Here is a 21,428-nt window from a genome sequence, read left to right on the forward strand (position 1 = left end):
AAAAAAAAAAAAAAAAAAAAAAAAAAAAAAGAAAAGTAACAGGAAAAGTCAATGAAACTAAAGGTTTTTTTAAAAAGATAAATAAGACTGACAAAACTTTATCTATCCTAAGAAAAACGGAAAACTCAAATAAAATGGGAAATGAAAGAGGGGACATTACACCTGTTAACAGAAATACAGAGGATCCTAAGACTACTATGAACAATTACACACAAATAAGTTGGATAGAAATGGATACATTTCTAGACACACACAATCTAGACATGTGTCAAGACCAAATCATAAAGAAGCAGAAAATATGAACAGACCAGTAACGAATGAGGGCATTGAATCCGAAATAAAAACTCCCCTATCAAAGAAATGTCCAGGCCTGGACCTGACGGCTTCATCTTTAAGTTCTACTCTGTTGTAGGCAGCTTTTTTGCTGCTGTGACTAAAGGACCCAATCAGCACAATTGTAGGGGAAGAAAAGTTTATTTGAGGGCTCATGGTTTCAGAGGTCTTGGTCCATACAAGGCTGGCTCCATGCCTCAGGGCTCAAGGGGAGGCTGAACATCAAGGCAGGAGAATGTGGCCAGGGAAGCAGCTCACATCATGATCAGGAAGCAGAGAAAGAGGACCGCTCACCAGATAAAAATATATACCCAAAGGCTCACCCCAGGGACCCACCTCCTTCAGCCACACCTACCCGACCTCAGTTACCACCCAGTTAATCCCCATCAGGCAACTAATTCACTGATTGGGTTAAGACTCTTATAACCCAATCATTTCTCCTCTACCTTCTTGCATTGTCTCACACGAGTCTCTTGGTGACACAGAAAACATGTAAGCCATAATGTACTGCAAACATTTAATGAGGAACGAATACCAATCCTAGTCAAACTCTTCCCAAAAACTAAAGAAAAGGGAAAATTTCCAAACTAATTTTATGATACTCAAGGCAGACTAGGATACCAAAGGAAGAGAAAATTACCGTCCTACATCCCTGATAAACAGAGATATAAAAATCCTCAACAAAATACATGCAAACCACATTCAATAGCATATTAAAAGGACCATTTGCCAAGATTGAGGGGGATTTATCTAAGACACAAGGATGCACTGATGTAGGCGAACCTATAAACCTAACTGCACTCCACAGAATGAAGACAACCCTTGCAAGAAGTCAGTTATACAATGGGATACCTTAAAGAATAGAGGCCAAATACAACAAGCCTACAGCTACCATCATACTAAATGTTGAAAGCATTTTCTCCAAGATCAGGAACAAGGGTGCCCACTCTCAACACATCCACTTGATACAGTACTGGAAGCCCCATCAGAGCAATCAGGCAAGAGAGAGAAACACAATGTGTGCACATTGCAAAGAAGGAAGGTAACTGACTCTGTCTACAGATGCACTGTCTTATGTACAGAAAACCTTAAGACCTCATGAAAATGCTATCACACTGATAAATGAAATCAGTAAAGTTGTAATTTTTTAAAACAAAGATTCAGTAGCCTTTCTGCATACTAACAGCAAACTCTCCAAAATAGAAATAGAGAGGGAAAAAATCCCATTCATTGTTAAAAAAAAAAAAAAGGTGTGGGGGGGGACTTTCAATAGTTTTTTTTGAACATGCAAAGTGGCAAAAAATTTTAGCCACCCTGAGGCCACACCCCCAGAAGAAGATTAACAAGGCAGCGCTCTGCCTCCTCTAGCAGTTCTCATATTGTATACAAGTGCCCTGTCCATGGTTATTTATGGCCATATCCTTTCCATTTTTTGCTGGTTTTCTATTAAAAATGGCTCCTGAGCGTAGTTCTGAGGCGCTCTCCGGTTTCCTAAGCACAGAAGGTTGTGGGATGCTTTATAGAGAAAAATCCCCCGAGACCAATGGGAGAGCTCAGGTGAAACTGGAATGGCTCTGCATCTCCCCAGGACAAGGGAAGAGCTGGCCAAGCTGGTGGCCAATTTGCTGTATAGAGAGGCTGTAGAAAATAACGAGGGAGATGGGAGAGCTGTTGGACATGTAAACCTTGGATCTAGCTTCTTAAAGGGCAGAGGGTAGGACTGAAGTGACCAATGTCACGGAAGTCTGGAGAGGCACATTCTCCTCTGTGTTACGTGTGAGCACAAGGACACCAGGATGTCAAGGTCAAACTGACCTTGACAAATCTATGTGCCCTTGAGCTAGTTCTTGATGTTTCTGATCCTTGGATTTATTTTTCTTTCTTTCTTCTTCTTTTTTTCTTCATAGAAGGGATAAATATGGTACTTTGGATAGGCTTGCTGCAAAGACTCAGACAAAGCATGTAATGCACTTGGCCAAGTGCCTGGCCCCAGTAAGCCAGTAAGTGCTCAGTGCAAGTTAGCAAGTGTCACCCGACAGGAGTTGACAGACCAGGCCACACCTCAGTTCTCCTGAGTCAGAAATGAACCAAGGGTTTTCAGACTATTCTCCAAGTATCCCCTTTTATTCAATCTAGTATCTTATTTAAATCGGATTTATAAATTCCTTTTTGGGATACAAACTGAATGTTATTCATAATCTTATTTGTGTTTTACACCTCTGTGTTCTTTGAAAAGGACCTGATGTAGCTTACAGGTAGATAAAACTTATGCAATAGAATTATCATATGTCAACGCACAATTAATACATTCAGAAAGGGTGATTCAAAATTATGTGGAGAAAGGATAACTTAATTTCACCCTAGAGTGGAATGGAACAATACACTTCCCTTGGGGGTTCCTAAAAATAAAGATAAAAAGAACAGTATCAGGGACTGTGGCTGGGGCTCAATGGTAGAGCGCTTGCCTTGCATGCATGAGGCACTGGGTTGGATCCTCAGCACCACATACAAATAAATAAAGATAGTGTGTCTCTCTACAACTAAAAAAAAATTATTATTAAAGAAAAGGACAGTATGATTTATTTGTGGCTGTATAAATAGAAGTGCATTTTAATTTTGTTCATAAATACAAACTTCTGACACTAATATCTAAGAAAAGATCGTTAGATCTTTTGATAATCAATAGTATTCTCAGCAGCAGTTGTATAGAATGTACAAAAAAAAAAAAAAAAAAAAAAAGAACATGAACAGAATGTTCTCTTGTGGCTGCTTCTTATCTTCCCACAGTAGAAGCTAGGGTTGCTGTGTTACATTGTAATTCAGGGAAGGCATCTCGATGAGTTTCACAGGCGCCAAGGTAGGGGTAGGGTAGATAGAAAAGACAGGCTCCTGGCTTAGTAGCTTGGCTGTGTGTCCTTAAGAAAGTCACCTCATTTCTCTGAGCCACAACTTTCTCATCTATAAATAGGACTAATGCTTAAATTAGAGGATTTCTTAGAGAATTAAATGAATTAAAGTGCCTATTGTATACCTGGTACATTGTATGTTTCTTTCTTTTTCCTGAGCTAATGGTGTATGCTGCTTTTGGTTATTTGAGGACAGAACTGGGAAAACGGAAGAAAAACATATTCTTCGAATTATCCCAGGGCTGGAGGATGGAACCCAGGGGCACTTCACAACTGAGCTAACATCCATGGCCCTTTTTATTTTTTGAGACAGAATCTTGCTCAGTGGCCCAGGTTGACCTCAAACTTGAGATCCTTCTGCCTCAGCCTCCCCAGTCACTGGGATTGCAGGCATGCACCACCCACCGTGCCAGGCTCACCTTAAAGGCAAGAAAATACCTCCGACAGAGTTCTTTTCCTCTTGTTCCCTCCATGTTTCCTTATTGGAAAAATGGAAGATCAAAGAGAAGGTTGTCGGAGCCACTGAGATGTTGAATTGCAAACAGAAGGGCAAAAACTGTTCTGTCTCCTGCTAAGGAAAAATCCTACAAAAGGGAATCAATCAATGTGAATTCTGCTGAAGGACTGAGAATTGGCTGTCTATTTGCATTTGCTGGGAGAGAGAGAGCTTTGTGTCCACAACCAGTGGAACCAGAAATGGTGTAAAAATAATTCCAGGCGTTTGAGGCTTATTAGAATGACATAGGCCTCCTTCTTCCGGAATTAAAGTGTATTAGGACCATTTATCTCATTTGAGGAGACAGGAAGGTGCTCGTGGGAGGTGAAGAATATGTATCACACTTCCTCTCTTATGGTTTTGGTGTTGAAGACTGAATATTGAGGTCAGGGAATTAAATGCTATTGTGGAGATGTCAGATACTAAAGGAGCACGTTCTATCATTTTGACTGCAGTACTTGTGAAAGAGATCTATTCTTGTCCACAGAAAACGAGTTCCTTTTTTCTTTTTCTTTTCACAGGGCTTGAGAAATAACTTCAGAAACGGAATCTGGGGACCTAAAAACACATGTATTTCCTTTGAGCGGTAGGCACATGTCCTGAGAGATGTGTTGATGTTTTTACAGGGGGGTGAGGCCATAGGAAATGGGCAAGACTCTTACCAGAATGCTGTACATGTGAGAGGAACATGTAAATCCAGGAAGCCTGCTCTGAAGAGGCAGTGCCTTTTAATATGTGCAGTTATTGACAATATCACAGTCATTGATCAATTTTAATCTGACCTTTAACCTTAAACCCCTTTCTTTTATGTTCCCCTTCCTCAGTGCCTCTCATCCTACCTGAAGGACTCCTTAATTCTTGAGTTACTAGGAAGATAGTTTTCACTTGTGATTCTGTTTTAATCTTTGAAACTTTATAATTAGACTCAAATGGTCCTGTAAGGAAGGTGGTCTGTTGAACATATAGCTGGGCTAAAAATTATAACTAAGTGGAAAAAAAATGGGTAAGAGTGACGTGGGCCATCAGATACAGCTATTCCCTAGGAGTATGGAGTAAGCACAAGTTAGATTCTGCAGAAACGCTTAATCTCATGAAGTTCAGGACATTTCATGCATTTCTGATGAGCCTCATTTTTCTGCCTTGCTCCAGGAGCATGGAAAAAAAGTTATATATTTGGCCTCATCTGTGAAGAACTTAAGTAGCTTTAAATGATCATGTTGATTAGTCTACCTTGTTTTGATAACTGGAAGGGCTAGAACCATCTAGAAGCCCAAAGACTGATGGTACCCAAAGCTAGTTGATGGTCAAAATCTATTTTAAAAACAGATTCCTAGGTCTTTTCCTCAGGAATTCTACTTCCCAGGTTTGGGGATGAGGCAATTTTAAAAGACTCCCCAGACTGCTATAATGATGAGCCAGGTTTGGAAACCAAGAACCTAATGAAGACCATTAGAACACAGGAGGAATATGCCAAGGCCCATGTCATGCCCACCTTGGGATCAAGGAAAGCAATCCCAGGGGAAGTTCCCAGGTGATTTTGCTGTGCAGCCTGGTGGAGCACCAGCCTCCGAGAGAATCAGAGCCACAGTGAGGCCAGGCCCACTCATTCTCTCTCCTGAAAGTGGCAGTTTCACGAGAGAAGTAGGATGAGAAATGAAACCACATTTGCAAGTTATATTCAAAACAGAAAAGGAGTGAGTCAGTGTTTCTTAAATATTTAGATCCACGGCCTGTCATGCAGTTCCAGTTTTAAGCAACGCCAGTTTAAAACTCCTTGGTGGTTTCTCACCTAGTCTCTGACTTTGATAAACCTCTCACTGTTTCGATTTCCTGACTCATAGGGATGTCTGCAAGAGTGAGGTGATAATGACTGAAACGGGGAGGAGATGAGGTTCAGGGGAGTGAAGAGGGTGTGGGAAGCTGGAGCAGGCTTGCAGACTGACAGCCAGGCACGAAGCTGAAACCACTCTGCTCCAAATCGCTCGTTCTGAAGGGCCACGGAGCACTCCATTCCCCCAAAACTGCACCACGGGAGAAAGAGACTGAGGCTGCATATTCTGACTGGGACCGTGGGGCAGGGGGACAGCTCTACTGAAGGCATCCCCCTCCCCGCCAGGGACCAGAGCCAAGTATGCAGAGAGAAGCAGGGCGGGAAACTACAGAACTCGCAGGGGTAAGCCAGGAGATCAATGGCTTTGAAAAATACAGTGACAACCACTAGTAGCAGGGGCTGGGTCTGAGGGGGAAAAAAACCGGAGACATGACCCTTGTCCTCAAAGAGTTTATGGTTTAGCAGGGAAGAGAATATTTTGTCAAAAATCACTCTACTGCCAGCTTTGCTCCTGCTACCTGTGTTAGACAACTAATATTGGAACTTATGAAAACTAGAAAATATGCCAACCTTCAGAAGAGTCAGTATTCCTATTTGTAAAACAGGTACAAAGCACATGCTGCAAGGCTGTTTAAAAAAAATTTTATATATATATATATATATATATATATATATATATATAAAATTATATTAAATATATTTATATATTATATAACATATGTTTATATATTACTTAGTATATTATATATATATTAGTTGCTGATGGACCTTTATTTTATTCATTTATTTATACATGGTGCTGAGAATCAAACCCAGGACCTCACTCATGCTAGGCAAGTGCTGTACCACTGAGCCACAGTCCTAGCCCTGCAAGGTTGTTTTGAGACTTAAACAATACAACACATCCACGAAGAGTCTGGAAGGCAGTGGAGGTATAATGAACAGGTTGTGTCCCTTTCTGAGGAAGGAAGGATGGTGTTTTAGTCAGCTTTTCATTGCTGTGACTAAATGACCCGACAAGAACAACCTAGAGGATAAAAAGTTCATTGGCTCATGGTTTCACAGGTTCAGTCCATGGTTGGCTGACTCCACACCTCTGGGCCCGAGGTAAGGCAGAATATCACGGCAGAAGGGAGTGATGGAGTTCATGACAGCCAGGAAGCAGAGTTCCACTCACCAGGGACAAAATATAAACCCCAAAGTCACAGCCCCAGCGAATTTCCTCCTCCAGCCACACCGCACCATCCAGTTACCAGCAGTTAATCCCCATCAGTGCCTTCATCAACCAAGGCCAAAGCTCTCACAACCTAATTATTTCACCTCTGAACATTGTTGCATTGTTTTGCACATGAGCTTTTGTGGATACCTCATATCTAAACCATAACAGAAGGTATTTTCTAGAGAGTGGTAGGACACCGTTTTTGAAGGAGGCTGAATTTGAGCTAAGGTTTAGAAATTAATAGAGATAGATATTGAGCCACATGTTGGGGTGCATGCCTATAATCCCAGTATCTTGGGAGGCTGAGGCAGGAGGATTGCAACTTCAAGGACATCCTCAGTAATTAGTGAGGCCTTAAGTAATTTTGTGAGACCCTGTTTCCAAAAAAAAAAAAAAAAAAAGGGCTGAGGATACAGATCAGTGCTAAATTGCCCCTGGGTTAAATCCCCAGTATACCCACCCCACAGCAAAAAAAGGATTTTGACAGGTAGAGATAGAAAAGTGTACAAAGCACAGAGGTAGGTCAGTAAGGCAAGAGTGTGAGTACATTAAATAACAGAAGATGTACTGCTGGCTGCTATAACATCCCTCAATGGTTCCATTCTGGATATAAGGGGACTGTCTCTCCAGCTCTTGAGAGAGTTGGGCTAAAGTTCTCATCTGCTGGGGGAGCAGGATATGTGCAGGAGAGGGCAAGACCAGTAGAGAAGCAGCAGAAAGCTAAGGATGGAGGCTGAATCCCTAAAACTCAATCTTCTCAGATCAATATAACAAAGCAAACACCTGCTAACCATGAGATTGCTGTAGAGAGTATCCCAGAAACCCCAACCAGCTTCAGGACACAGAATCCCCATGATGATTACACAGCATTACAGAGCCACCACTAGGTGGTGCCAAACCCAAGTTCAGACCTGGATAGATCAGACAGGTGCAGCTGGATCCTGAGACCTCCAGACTGGCTGGCTGTGTCAGCTGGCTCTCAGGAACTTCACAATAGTGTAATCACATGGCTTATAACAGTGGCTCTCAAAAGTGTGGTCCTCATACCATTAGCAGCACCCTGTACCTGCTAGAAATGCAGATTCTCAGGCCCTACCTGGACCCACTGAACCAGAAACCCTGGGGGCAGGGCCCAGTAATCCGTGCTTCAACAGTCTCTCCAGGATGCATGCTAAAGTTGAGAACCCCTGCCTGATGCACGTGAATGTCTGGACTCCATTTCTAATGGTATGGCAGGGTTTCATCAAACCACTGTCTTTGGACAAATCAGTCCCATCTTTAAGGGCCAATAAAATGAGAAAAGAGGTAGTTGGAAAAGAATGAGCTATCATCAAGGTCCCTGCAGATGTAACATACTATATTTTGTCAGTTCACTAATAGGGGAGATGTTTACAATTTTCCTGTTCAAATGGATTGGTGTTGTTGGCCTTCGTGGCTCTTGTTGAAAGCGTTCAGTGTGGTGTATCTGAATTCTAATGGCTAATTTAGAAACACCATACCTACCCATGATTCAGCTTCCCAAGCTAGTAATATTGATGCTGTATAAGTAATCCCAATGGAACAGGGGTCAAAACACAGGTTTTGTAGGAATAAACCCAACAAGAGTGCCTGCAATGTATTTCTTGTCTCTGTCATGGTAACACAACCAGAACAAGATCTTCCATCAAATTGAAATTCTAAACACAGGCAGCCAGAATTGATTTAAATGATTAAATCCTAGAACAACAACTTTCAAATAAACCTCTCATCCAGAACCTACTTAAAAGACTTAACAATGACAGTCAATACTTAAAGGTAAATCAAATATGTAAGCCATCTCTGCTTTGCAAATCAGCAGTCTAAAACTTGGAGATCTACAAGCTGGGAGAAAAAAAAATGAGCTATGCCTCAAGAAATCAGACTCAGGATGGACGATGAAGTTAAAAAATAATCAGCCATCTGTTTGCCAGTGCTGCCCCTCCTTCAGCCACTGATACACATTGACATGTAGCTGCAGCTTTGCAAATTAGAATGCAGGCAGAAGTCTTGTCTGCCTTGACTCCTGGGGTATCCCTAGTCCTTAAAATAGGGTCGGGCACACAGTCGGTGTTTGGTATACTGGTTAAATAAATGAATGATCCTACAACATTGATGTAGGTGGTGCTGTGCAGCAGAACTTTTGGGATGGTGGAAATGTTCTATAAGTTGTGCTATCTACTATAGCAGCTACATGCGACAGATGGCTATTGAGCACTTAAAAACGTGGCTAGTTTAATGGAGGAAATAACTTTAAATTTTAAATAATTTAACTTTAAACAGCTCCATGTGGCTGGTGATTACCATATTGAACAGGATGGTTAGCAGAGGATGGGGGAAAACGTGTGTGTGGAAGGGGAAACAAGAACATAAAACAGTGATGTGCTTGGAATGCCGAAAACGTTACCTATGACTCCTGACCCAGGAAGTGATTCAGGTAAGAGCACATGGGCTGGGCAAGGCTTCCTAGGCTCTGGGTTCTTTGCATTTTCCCCTTCAACCTGCTAAAGGCTGTGGCAGTAGCTGCTGAGATGAAGAGAATTGAGTTTCCAATTCCAGGAGGAGAGACTGCATTCCTCTCTTCATGGACACCAGGACCAGTGGGAGAGGGACTGATGGACAGCCAGCCAGGGACAAGTACCCACAGAATCCAATGCAGTGAAGAGCTTCTCTCTCTTGGCTGAGCTTGCTTTCTGGGTCATTCAACTGTTTTCATTCATTCAAATATTTCCTAATGCTAACAGCCAGCCCCTGCTTTCTTATTTTCCTTTCCTAGGGGGCACTAAATCAAAGACTGACCCTCGGGATGGAGTTACGCCTTGACGTTCCTAGGCTGGCCACCGAAGAGAGGAAATCTTCAGAGGAAAGGGCTGCCTTGCAAAAATGAGATGATTAAATGAGAGACATTTGATCTTAATTATTTTTAAAAAAGACGTGCCTTTTCTTTTCTACCCAGACTAGTGAAGATTGCCGGTCACGTACGTGGTGTAAGGCCTCAAATGAAGGCTTAATATTATGCACTGCTTTGACATCTGATAAATTCCGGAAAGCCTCAAATGGCCTAATCACAAGTTCCCTTCCTTACTGTGCTTCATGGATAAGGTCCCCTCCGTCAAACAGTCCTTATCACAGGGAGCAGTCAGTGGAATTATTCATACAAGTATCATGTCCTCCCAAGGGAACCAGGAACACCCGTCCCCTCTTGATAGTATAAAACCTGAGTGCTCATGCCACCCCCAAGTATGACCCCCATGAGTCCTTCATGGTGCACAGAACCCTCATCCCTGAGCTATGAGTAAATGTGAAGAGTGGACTCCCGTTGGTCTCATCTATCCAGTGTCAGGCGAAGTGCATTTGGCCCTCCCCATAGATGCCCTAACCCCAGGGTGGCCACGGCTCCCTCACCAGCAAGGCACACTGGAAATGATTCAAACAGGTTATAGATGTTTTTATTAAATCTTCATAAGTAATTCATCAGTTTCTGGTGGGTCAGATATCATTTATTGATATTTAGGATGGTTCCTCTCCTTCTGAGTTCTCCCCTGCACTTCAGGGGCATGAAGCCTAGAAACTGCTTTGTGGAGAGTCCCTTGCCATCAGGATTCCCATTGGATTCCACATCAGAAACACCCGCGTGACATGCAAGATAAACCATCATTCTCTAGTAGCAGCTGAGGGACCGTGGTGGGCAAGAGATGGAGGGTTTTGCCAGAGGATCCTAAGTATCCCCCAGAGAACCACCCACGGGGCTGCAGGCTGTTCCTCTATGACTTGTTCATGTTCGAGTTTCTCAAATTTGCCTTAGCAGATAACTCTGTGTCCTGGCTCCTGCCTCTTGGCTTCACCTCTGATTTCAGCCATGACCACACAGTTCTGTATACACTTCAGCTCACATCATGCTGGCAGTGTCCCTGCTGAAGTTCAGGTGCAACTGCTCATTTCCATTCTCTGTTCTAGGTTCCTCCAACACTGCAGATGCCACGGGAATTAGTTGAGCCCACATACCTGTGTGCAGCTTGGAAAGGCTGAGCTCATATTCCTGAGGTGAGGACCATTCTTGGGAGCTAACATAAAAACCCTCCAACCTTTCACACTTTGGGGAGACCATTCTGGAAGATACCTGTATGCTTCTCATTAGAGTCTGAGAGAATCGAGTTTCCACTTCCCCAGTGCAGCCTCTGGAACATGAGATCATGTTGGCATTCCCCTTCCCCTCACTCTCTTACTGTTGTTCCTTGGGATCATCTTTCAGTTAAGCTCTGAGCTCATAAGTCCTGACCGCAGACCCTGCTTTGGGAGGATCCAAGCTACGACAGTGGCCTTCCTGACCTTCCCTTGCCCCACCTTCCAAAGGTTATGTAAACTTTTAATTCACTAGGCATGGTAGCAATGCCTGTAATCCCAGTGATTGGGGAGGCTCAGGGAGAAGGATTGAAAGTTCAAGGACAGCCTGGGCAACTTAGCAAGACCCTGTCTCAAAATAAAATAGAAAGAGTTGGGGATGTAGCTCAGTGACATAGAGTACCCCTGAGTTCAATCCCCAGGACTGCAAACAAGAACAAAATACCTTTAATCCCCTGTATGAAAATGTTTCCCGAATGGATGGAACGAGAGATCATCATGCTGAGTGAAATAAGCCAGACACAGAAAGTCAAGGGCTGTATGTTTTCTCTCATATGTGGTAACAAGGTGGTGGAGGGGAGGGGTGGTGGTGGTGGTGGTTCATGATAATAACAGAAGGAAAACAAGCCCAATAATAGAGGAGCAGAAGATGGGGATGGATGTGTGAAATCAAAATGTGTTATGTGATGTATGAATATATCACAGTGAACCCCAATATTATGTATAACTATAATATAGCAATAAAAATTAATAAGAGTTTTCCATTCTTCGTATCTGGAGTGGCTTCTGTTTCCTGACCAAATTATAATTAATATGGTTATGTAACCTTCTGTGTTAGATCATTCTGTTATCTATGGATACACATATGCCTTCATTATTTTATTTTTGTTATTGATTACTGTGGAAGACATTATTAGTTTTACCAATAGCCATTCTCTCAATTTCCTTTTACTAACAAAATCCAATTTTGGTTACCCTGGAAAAGCCGCTGACCCAAATCTTAACCTCCCCGTCTCCCCTGCAGTTAGGGGAAACACTATTCTGCTAAAGAGATATAAAGGGAAGTCCATCTGAGATTTCTGGGTCAGTCTTTCTTATCAACCCCTTGTCCTTTTCTCTTTCCACCTGGAACAAAGGGATGTGTTTGCCTTGTAGCGGCACCCCCTCCTCCACAGAAAATCTTAATTAAGCTTCTCCAGAGACCCTCACCATAACTGTTCATAGACTCTCAGCAAAATTTCTGCAAACAAATTTTCAGGCGGGGGATATGCCAGCAGAAGCAGAGTGTGATAAGAGAGACTAACCCAAGGGCCTTTGCATTTCAAAGTTAGTTAGGTCCTTGAAAGCCAGCTGGTGGGGAAAGGAGGAGGAAAACTCTCTTTCCCAAGCACTGATTTTCACAGACGGCTTCCTTGGGGGTTATTTTGGTAAAACCTGGCCTGAGTTGCGAGCCAAGAAGAATGAGAAAATACCTCCTGCTATGTGGACTTCTGCAGATTGTGAACCTCTGAGCCCCTCCCCCTATTCACGGGGTCTAAAGTTCTAAAACTTCCTGAACTCCATGTTCAGGGGGATTGATGGATTGAGTGAAAGCTTTTTTCCTCTGAACCTGGCTGCAGCCAGTAAACCTGCTTCCTGCTACATCCTTGGTATCCACCCTTGTCTGTCCCACAACAGTACCACAGGGGAACAGTAGGACCAAAGTCACTAAAGGAGTCTGGGATGTTGGTGGCACCATGGAACTGCCTCAGCAGTCTGGAATGTTGGTCTCTCCTTTTTTTTTTTTTTTTTTGTTACGTTAGAAGGATCAATATCCATTTTGTTAAGCTGTTACAGTGGTATCTCTCACACTCCTAACTGCAACTCTCTACCTGATACACTGCATTCATATTTTAACTTTCGAAATTATTTCCTTTAACTAAATTCCCAGAAGGAAATCACCACATCGAATGAGGTATAAACATATGCAAACCTGGGATGTATATTCTGAATTACTTTCCAAAGGAAACACATCAATCTATATGGCCACATCATCCTTAGAAACTGTATATTCTGGAAAGAGACCTTGTAGGTATTTTCTAATTTAATTATCTTGCTACTTGGTTTCCATTTTGATTAGTAATCTGAGATACTGCTGGGAGTTTCCAAGCTCAGAGGCTACATGGTGATAAAAACCTCTGTGGGAGCCCTCCTAAAAGCAGTGTTATCTTCTTCCAAAATAATTCTCTTGCTGCCCCAATTAGATAACAGTGATCAGCAAGACAGAGCAATGAGAAGATGAAAAACTGTAGAAGATGACCAGGAGACCAGTGTGGCCAAAGACGTCCCAACAGCTTAGGAACCACTGTATATTCAAAAGATAGATAGAAGGAAAAGGGTGGAGGAACTTCATGCCACCAACCAAAGAAGAACAATTAGATAGCAAAAGACAACATGGGATAGTTCTACCTGATAGGTCCAGAGGTCTCATGGCCTTGAGAAAGAACAGCATGAAAAGAGAAATCCAACAAAGGTAAAGAGAAGACCAGTGTCCCATACGTGTGCCCACCATGTTTCTCCATGCCCTATGTCTTGGTATCCAAAGCTTGGCCCAGCTTATGTCTGAGCTCCTTTCCCAACTTAACTGGCAGCTCTACGATCTTGGGATGAGTTACCATAACATGGCTTCAGGACAGAGACTCTGGTAACATTGCGTGCTCATTTACTTATATCAATTCATTCACTGCTCATTCGCCCTTTGCCTGCATGTCTACCCAATAAGCAGTATGAGACAGCTTCTGGTCTCAAGGCGCTTACCATCTAGGAGTAGTAATGACACCTATAGCAATAAGGACAACAGGAAGCCCTGTAGGTTAATCATAGAAATGTGTAGGGCTGTAAGAGCTGAGAACCAGAAGCATTTCTTCCCAATGGGGGTGACTGGGGAATCCTACATGAAGAAGGCTGTTGAAATGAACCTCAAAGCGTAGGTGGGATGTCAAGAAAATGTTCAGAAGAGAAAAGCAATAACTGACGGAGAAAGAATAGAGAGCAAAACTAGGAGATCTTGGATCATGTCTAGTCTCTCTCTTAAGGCTGGGAGGTTGTACATTTGTCACTTAAATTCTGTGAGCCTCAGTTTGTTTACCTTGAAAAATGAGAACGGCATCATTCTGTATTAGATTAAATAACACACGTGGACATAACTTATAAATTATAAGGAAGTTTAAATATAATTGGTTGTCTATTCTTATAATGATTGCTTTTATTATTCTGAATAGGATTAAAATGTTTAGGGTATGATTGGAACAAGTTTCTTCCTTCCATATTTAAGATCAGGCATAATTTTCATAATTGATTGCTATTTAATTATTTGTCATCTTTGACACACACAGGCAACTGCACAGGTACATATACATAGATTGCTCATGCCTTGAGGTCGGTGTACACAGTAACTCCTATGGCACATATGAAGGGGCCTTTGTCATTAATTTTTTTGTATTCTTATGGTCTTGGCTATATTAAATAGGATTAAAGGAGTTGCAATTTCATCATGAGATTGAGTTTATAAGCAGGAAGGAGATTCCAAAGGCTTGAAGATAAGAAAGCTGCTCCATATGAGGAAGAAAGTCGGTCTCACCCATGTTCTGTCTCACACATATTCAGGCAGCTTTCCGGCCTATAGAGATGGGGGAATTTGGGAAAAAAGTGAATGAACTTCCCTGATGACTGGAAAATAAAATCGTGGAATTGCACAAGAGAAAAACATCATGAGGTTTTTCTTGCTTTTTTGATACTTCAGTTTGGACATTCAGAAAGTTGATTTTTAAAAAAAAAAGAAGCAGAAAAAGCAACTTTACTTCTTTCTCACTGTTGAGTTTGAGATGAGTCAACTCACTAAGGAAGAGAGATGCTTAATTATTACCTGAACATTATTATTGATGAATCCAGAAAACGGCCCCCAGCAAAAGTGGCATAAATACACTACAGGATTTCGAGGGGGAGTGTGCAGGGCAATGACTTATGTTACTAATTCATGGGAAAAGAGGTGAGGCTGCATTAAGTAGGGGTTGGTGTGAGTTAAGAATTAACGCTCCTGCCATTCCTAAGCATTTGCATTTCATTTAGCCTGATAGTTAAATATTTTATCAATATGACTGATTCCAACTAATGGTTGAATATTTTATCAATATGACTGATTCCAACTAATGTTTATATTTAACACATTTGAAAATAAACTCAATTTTTATACAAGAGCTTGGTAATGTGAAGAAACATGCCTCTCTCTTTATTCCCACTGATCTGAGAAATCAACCTGAAGGTACCTCTAAGGCCTCCCTCTCTTCTGGTGCCATGTTGTGCCTGCAGCAAATGCCGGTTGACATTTATTGTGCAGTGACTGTCTGCCCAGTGACATTCCAGATGGGACTGTTTTATTGCTGGCTTCACATCAGACTCATAAAGTAGGCATTGGTGGCCTTGCTTTTTTTTTTCTCTCTTTTTTTGGGGGGGGAGGGCTCAGAACTTTCAGTTATTCAAGGTCATAAAGCTAGCTGGTGGCAGGCAGAGCCATGATTCCGACTCAGGACTTTGATAGCTCAGCTCACTGTCCTTCTATCAAACCATGATGCTCCTCTCTGAATAAAAGCATGCAGAACTGCCTAAAAACCAGCCTTGAAAACTCACACCTACTAAGTGTCCGTATCGTCCATAAGCACACAAGCTTCTTATAAGCTCATTTTACTTTTGGAATGAGCTCTGAAGACCTGTTTCTTTAGGGTCTCTAAAAGTAACCAAAAGGATCACCTTTTTTTCCTCTGATTTTTCTTACAGATTTCTTTTTTTTTTTTAAGTTTAAGGGCAAGAACAACAGTCCAAAAGCCTTTTTATCTTTGATTTAAAGACAAAAATTTACCTCTTCTTTCGCCACCCCTGATGGAGATGAATTCATACATTTTCGCTTCCCTTTGTCATTAAAAAAAAGAGTGCTGTTATAGTCAGTTTTTTTCACTGCTATGATGAAAAGACCTGACAAGAACAATTTTAGAGGAGGAAAAGTTTATATGGGGGGGGGGGGCTCATGATTTCAGAGGTCTCAGTTCCTAGATGGCTGACTCCATTCCTCAGGTCATCGTGGTGGAGGAGTGGTGGAGGAAAGCTGCTTAGGACATGACCACCAAGAAGCAAAGAGAGAGCTCCACTCAACAAAGACAAAACATAAACCCCAAACGCACACCCTCAGGGACCCACCTCCTCCAGCCACACCCTACCTGCCTACAGTTACCACCCAGTTAATCCCCATCAGGGGATTAATCCACTGGTTAGGTCAAGACTCATAACCCAATCATTTCGCCTCTAAGCTTTCTTGCATTGTCCCTCACATGAACTTTTGGAGGGCACCTGATAGCTAACCACAAAAGTATTGCAAAGCAATGCCCAAATCTTTTCTAGAACCTTCTCTCCTAGTTCAGGAATGCTCTATGTGTGAGAACAAGTGACACTTCAGGAATGGATTCCTGAGGAAGACTTCTCACTGATTTTCTACCTTTATTGAAGTCAATGACTTATTCCTCTGAAATCTCTCTTTCTCAAACACACAAAATTTCCTTTTCAAGAATCCAGTCAGGTTTCCTTTTGCCTAATACACCACATTTCCCAGCTCGTTTTTGTTGCTTTCCAACACATTCTTCTTCCTTAGCAAGCTGGTATCCTTCCCTGCTTCCTCCCATATGCCCTGACGTTTAAGCCTCTCACCACTAATTTCCACTTGGTACACATCCCTGACAGGGACTGTCCTCTTTCCTTTATTCTGGCAATTCAAACACAGAGCCATCCCTTGGTTTGCATGGGGGATTGGTTCTAGGACACCTCCGGGATACCAAAATCCACAGATGCTCAAGTTCCTTATATAAAATTGCGTACTGTTTGCATATAACCTATGCATATCCTCTAGCACACTAGAAATTCTCTCTAGATTATATGTAATATTAATACAATGTAATGCTATCTAAATAGCCACAATACCATTTTGTTTAGTGAAAAATGACAAGAAAACAGTCGGTTCATGTTCAATACAGATGCAATCTTCTTAAATCCAATATTTTCCACCCACAGTTGAATGAATCTCCCAACGTGGAACCCGTGGATACAGAGAGCCATCTGTATTTCCTTTAATACTTCCTTCCACTAAATCCATTTCTACTGTAATTTCTCCTTAACCAACACTCCTCAACAGTCACATGTATATTCTTCACATACCTAAAACACCTAGGGTCAAATGGGGCTTCAATGAACATCTATTTAAATTCTCATTACAATGCAACACTTAAAAATGCCCCCTCCCCGCCCAAAAAGGGATTCATCCCACTAGGAAAGACAGGGTTACAAGTAACTTTTTTACAAGGTGTATATATGTTTATCTCTTAGGCTTCTCCTAATCACCCAAACCAACTTGCATCCCCTTGAGGCTAAATCCCCTCTGATGAGAATATACACGTACAACATGGAGAGCAAAAATTATTTCCCTGTCTTGCCATATGACAGAGAGTGGAGGTGAATCCACAGGGATGTTTTAAAACCTATGTAAGCTTTGTCATAAAGGGCAACGTCATTGTCCATGGAAGGCTCATTCCTACCTGTGGACATAAAAGGGGACTCTAGTGTGGTGTATTCCACTTTCCTAATTCCTTTCTCTTCTCTCCTTCTGAGTTTATGATCTTATCTCTTTCTGGGCTATCTCTTGGATAGTCTTTCCTGCCCATCCAGGCTTCCCCCCTCTTCCTCCTATACACTTCCTCCCTAGTCAGTCCCTCCAAACTCTCACATTCTAGTTACGCCTCTGACTGTGGACTCCTTCCAGAGCTTCCCATTTGCCTGCTGAATAACTGCTCATAGTCATCCTTCCTTCTCAAACCTCAAACTCAAAGCCGTCAAAATAAGCTGATACACTAATTTTCTTACCTACTTCAAATGCATCCTTGAGCTTTATGTTTTTTTGTAATGGACTTGTCCTCTCAGTGACCCATGCTGAAACCCTTCCCCTGTGTGCATTACCAGGTGACGAGTCTCACACGTCCTTCCTTGGCTGCTGTAATGGCCTTATCACTCCTCCTCCCATGCTCAAGCACTGGTCCTTTAATCTGTTAGAACCTGTGCAGCCGTGGCCAGGGGACATGCCTGGATCTCAGCAAAATGACCATCTGGAAAGTGGAAGAAGCTGGGGCAGACGGGTAGGGGTCGGGGCTGGGAAACTCATCTGATTAGAGAGACTGGTGGTGAGAGGCTGGGTCCCTCCAGCATGTTGCCCCATGGACACACAGACACACTCGGGCAGGCTGGGTGCATCAGCAATCAGGTTTTGAAGAACAGAGTGGCAGCAGCCTAATTCACCCACCGGTTCACTCACAGCAGGGCCCGAGTCTAGCAGTGGACAGTTGTAATGGTCACCTGCTGATTTCCTGCTTTCCACCTCTTAGTTTCTAAAAATCAAGTCTGATCCCTACACCAGCACACCTGCAATTCTTCAGGGGCTCCACACTGGGCATTGACAGGGGTATGAGTCTCCACCTGCTAGAGGCAGGAAGTCAGGAAGGAAACTGTAATAACCCCTGTGCCATTAACAGAAGGGAATTTTCTTTCCCTTCACCACAAAGCTGGCAGAGATCCAGACAGAGGTGACATCATCAGCCTCGCTCTCAGGGTAAAATGACATCAAGCAGAGCTGTGACCCATGCTTTTTGGCATGCAGCAAGAGTGACATACACTTGAGTGACTGTCATCGACTGCTGTCTTACGGCTGGTTGTTTCCACGGTGCTCATCAGCCTACCCCCAAAAAACATGTTCTAAAAACATTTCTGTTTCCTGCTAAAGTAGGTGAAAGTTTTCTCATTAAATAAAGATAATTTATAGTGGGAGAGAAAACTTTGGTGAATGTAAAACCCAGTTATTAACGCACTGTGGGGTCCTGTATTTTGTGAAATCTGAGTCCCTTCTTTGATTTTTACTTCCCCTCACCAACCTTAAAACAACCATCTCTACAAGGTTGTCTTGCTTATAGAACCTCCCATTCCAATCCGTGAGTTCTACTCACAATGGTACTTCACAAAAGTATATGCTGTCACTTTCTCCAATTAATTATAAATGAAAAATGACTTAATGTTTTTAAGCAAGAATAAAAAAGAACCAGATTGTCACTTTCAGGGCTCCATTTTTTTTTTTCCTTTGAAAAAACTACTGTTTAATTCAAATACCAGCTCCTGAAACAACTTTGATGGAATCATAACATTTCTGGCACCGACCGTCACAGAATGTGTGAGCTCTTAGTTTAGAGCTTCGTGTAGAAGTGACTGTCTCTAATGACACCCAGCAGAAGCCAGTGTGCCTCTTTGTTCACAAGAGGCAGGAAGAAAAGCCACATGAGTCTCTGAGTGCTTCAAGAAGCTAGAGCGGTACCCAGCACAGATTATGTGACCTGCAAACGTCATGTCTCCCCCAGTGCCAGACCCTGCCTTGCTTCTCTACAGAAGAAGGACAGCCAATCAAACACGCTGTCATTTTAAGCTCTTAAAATAGAGATGGCAAATGGTTTCTCTACATCCCTGTTTATAGAGGAGCTGAGTTTTCTAGAGCACAGTGATCAGGTAGGTATCCTTTATGGGATGGGCCCACTGTCTTAAGAGGGTTCATCGAAGAAGAAGGTCATTGACTTAGCATGAAAAGAAGACAGTAACATCAAACAGAGATTGACTTAATTAGCTCCTCCCTCCATCCCCCATTTCTGGGGGCCTGGCAATATTCAGAGAAGTTCAACAAATGAAATTTCTTATCCTTCTTACCCTTGAGACACCTCTGGAATAAAAATAAGGTCATTTTCTTGGTAGGAAAACGATATCTTGCATGATCTAAGCATTGTTTCTTGCCCTGGTATAAATAAAAGCTGGGTTGACATATTAAAGACCTAAAGGCCTTGACTTGGACACAAGCCCTTTGGCCCAGATGTTCTAACAAAACCCCATGATCAAAAGTCATCCCCACGTTCACAACATTGCAATCCTTAAGACTAGAGAAAAAAGACAATTTCCCTTTCCTGTGATGGCAAGTTAAAAGTTGAGATCTCTGTTGCCATGGGGATGAAATTCCTCTAGCAGTGCTGGCCTTTTCCTGGCAGAGGAAGTCAGTACTGTAATCAATAAGAAAGGAATGCTTCATTTTCTGTATCTCTTTTGGGGTATAGGATTGCAAGAAAACCACAGAGCACCATGTTTGATGGGCCCCCATTGTATAGAATTTGCCCTGTGAAATGCTTGCATACCCAATAAGAATGCCAGTCTACCCCTTCACCACACTGTACTGGAAGGTCTGCTAAACGTTTAAGTTCACAAGTCAAAACATTTCGTGCATGTAAAATGGCCCTCAGCTCCTATCAGTTCCTTGTTAATATGTTGGTTTTTTTCTTTTCCTTTTTTGCATCTTTCATGAGTCTTTCATCTATCTAAATGTCTTCTTAATCAAGAACCAACTTGAGTAGAGAATTCCTCACATCCTGAGTTTTGGCATAAGTTCATAAGACGTAAATGAATCTCTTTAGAACACTGCACATCCAATTTGCGTCAGGGAAGTTTCTGTTACTAGACGTCTTGGTGACATTTGATTCCACGTTCATTATGCTGAAATCTCTCTGGCTTTTTTTTTTTTCTGATCATCTGGTCATTTTCTGGTCATCTCAAAGCCTAGAATTCTTTCCCCTTCCCTACAGAGAAACTTTGATAGAGAGTTCAAATCCTTCAAAGCTTTCCCCAGGGTGGGTGATAATGAATGGATAATTCCCCCTCTCACGTCTCCTATGTATACATTAAACAGTCGGCATCCCTCCCCTGAAGAACTGGACTTAAATATATAGTATTTATACATATTTACCTTGGACAGCAGAGAAGATCCCCTCCATACGGAAAGGTCATCTCCTTCTGGAGAATAGCGCAAGGAATAAAATCGGAACAGATGGGCGTGTGCCTAGATCCACCAAATTACATGTCTTAGCGACATCATGGGAAGCTTTCCCTGGGATCAGGACCGCACACCCCCTTGCTGTGGGGTACCAAGAAAAAAGATGCCAAGGCGAAGTCAATGCTGCATGTTCTCTGGACTCGGGTCTCTCTTCTCCAGGTCACAGACCTAAACCACATTTCTAAAGCTGCCCTGCAGTTGTGGGGAGTGGGATACATCTGAGCTTTAGTCAGTGGCCTGGAAACCCTACCCACCCTCTCCTTCACCATTATCTGTCATCTTTCCCTACTGGGTAGGTACAGAGAACCCCACAGAGGAGCACTGAGTTTTAGAAGATGGAGGGTCTACATAAAAGATAAATTCTGGGTCCCTAAATGACTATATGGTACAGGACTCCTCTGCAGCTCACCTTCTGCCGAGCTGCAGCAGGCCATGGCATGAAGAGTAAGCATATTTTTATCATGTCAAGCCATTGAGATTTTTGGCTTTTAGTTAAAGCAACTGGCTTTACCTACCCCATCTAA

At 42.4% G+C, this 21,428-nt stretch overlaps 1 protein-coding gene, 1 long non-coding RNA gene and 1 pseudogene across 12 annotated transcripts in view; 2 read left to right on the forward strand and 1 right to left on the reverse strand.

Moving 5' to 3' along the window:
* LOC125613570 overlaps window positions 1–9,717 on the forward strand; it is a 141,934-nt gene extending 132,217 nt beyond the window's left edge. The window contains exons 2-3 of the long non-coding RNA XR_007344123.1: window positions 9,084–9,237; window positions 9,577–9,717. This is a non-coding gene — a long non-coding RNA (uncharacterized LOC125613570). The remainder of the gene's footprint in view (window positions 1–9,083; window positions 9,238–9,576) is intronic.
* The window catches only part of LOC107143389, a 21,148-nt pseudogene extending 1,907 nt beyond the window's left edge, over window positions 1–19,241 (forward strand).
* Window positions 1–21,428, reverse strand: part of Tmem108 (transmembrane protein 108) — a 295,713-nt gene that overhangs the window by 147,814 nt on the left and 126,471 nt on the right. The gene's annotated exons all lie outside the window — the stretch shown is intronic.

The sequence above is a fragment of the Marmota marmota genome, unplaced genomic scaffold (genome assembly GCF_001458135.2).
Source record: "Marmota marmota marmota unplaced genomic scaffold, marMar, whole genome shotgun sequence".
In the NCBI taxonomy this organism is placed as follows: Eukaryota; Metazoa; Chordata; class Mammalia; order Rodentia; family Sciuridae; genus Marmota; species Marmota marmota.